The 1116-nt window shown below is 44.9% G+C and overlaps 1 protein-coding gene across 1 annotated transcript in view; it reads right to left on the bottom strand.

Annotated features, from left to right (window-relative positions):
- LOC119589488 (putative ferric-chelate reductase 1 homolog) overlaps nt 1–1116 on the bottom strand; it is a gene marked incomplete at its 3' end in the record, with an annotated part of 79837 nt that overhangs the window by 22149 nt on the left and 56572 nt on the right.

Genomic DNA, 1116 nt, shown 5'->3' with positions numbered 1-1116 from the left:
TGGTGGCTTGCTGGTTAGTCAGCTGATAATTCCTTTTGAAACACCCACGCCCACTGAATGAAAGAAAAAAAAAGTCTGGGCACCACAAACAATATCTTGAAAGTACCTTTAAAAAATGTCAAGGACAGAACACAGACAATAGAAATATGGACAAAAAAAATGTCAACCCCCCCACCCCCCACCCAGTCATTCATCACAGCTGCCAGACCGTGATTGCAGAGACAAAAGACATACGGGGCTGCGCATTCTTATAGAGTAGCACTTACTACGGAAAACAAATGTGTTGCTGCCGTGGCGGTTATATCCCCTTCTTATTTATGTCGACACGTAACCTTTCATCGGGTGACCTTTCATTGAGTGAGCCTCCCTCAGGTAAGCCTCCATCAGGTGTCCTTCTCTCAGGTGAGCCTCCATCAGGGGTTTCGTGATTCAGGTGACCGTCCGTCAGGTGGCCCTTCAATCGATCACCCTTCGTCAGGTGCCCCTCCTCCAGGGATCCCTCCATCAGGTGCCCTTCCATCAAATGACCCTCCCTCAGGTGCCCCTCCTCCAGGTGAGGAGACGCCCGAGTAACTCGCTACCACCTATCTCCTACCTGACATCACTACAGAAGTGAAGTCACCCCCGCCTATTGTTTCGCCGAGCGCGGGAACAATCGTGACTCAACACGTCCTTCAAATACACATTCTCTCTCTTTTATCTGATATATTTATGTCAATGAGATCAGCCGTCCCTTCTTCGCGAAATTTTCATGGTTTAATCATTCTTCAATCTGATCTCATGGCGGAGAGAGACTCCAGTTCATTTTTTTTTAAATCAAGTTATTCAAGTTGTTCAGCGTTTTTTTTTTGTGTGTGGGGGGGGTGACATTTACACGAAAAAAGCCATTTCCGTCTTTCATTTGGCGTTACCAAGTAATTTCCCATATGCCACTATGACAATGACAGGTGCGTCTGTCATTCAGGGAATTCCTCGTGACACACACATCATATCCTTTCTTTCTGACATTTACGAGAATGTAATTTTTTTCTTCTTCTTCTTTATATATCTCAGAAAAATCTTTCTATTTCCCGTATCTTTTTTTTTTAACCAAGGAATTAACACCTCGTTTCCGGC

Source organism: Penaeus monodon, chromosome 25 (genome assembly GCF_015228065.2).
Source record: "Penaeus monodon isolate SGIC_2016 chromosome 25, NSTDA_Pmon_1, whole genome shotgun sequence".
In the NCBI taxonomy this organism is placed as follows: Eukaryota; Metazoa; Arthropoda; class Malacostraca; order Decapoda; family Penaeidae; genus Penaeus; species Penaeus monodon.
The sequence above is the reverse complement of the archived record's forward strand: the minus strand, read 5'-3'. Positions and strand labels throughout refer to the sequence as shown.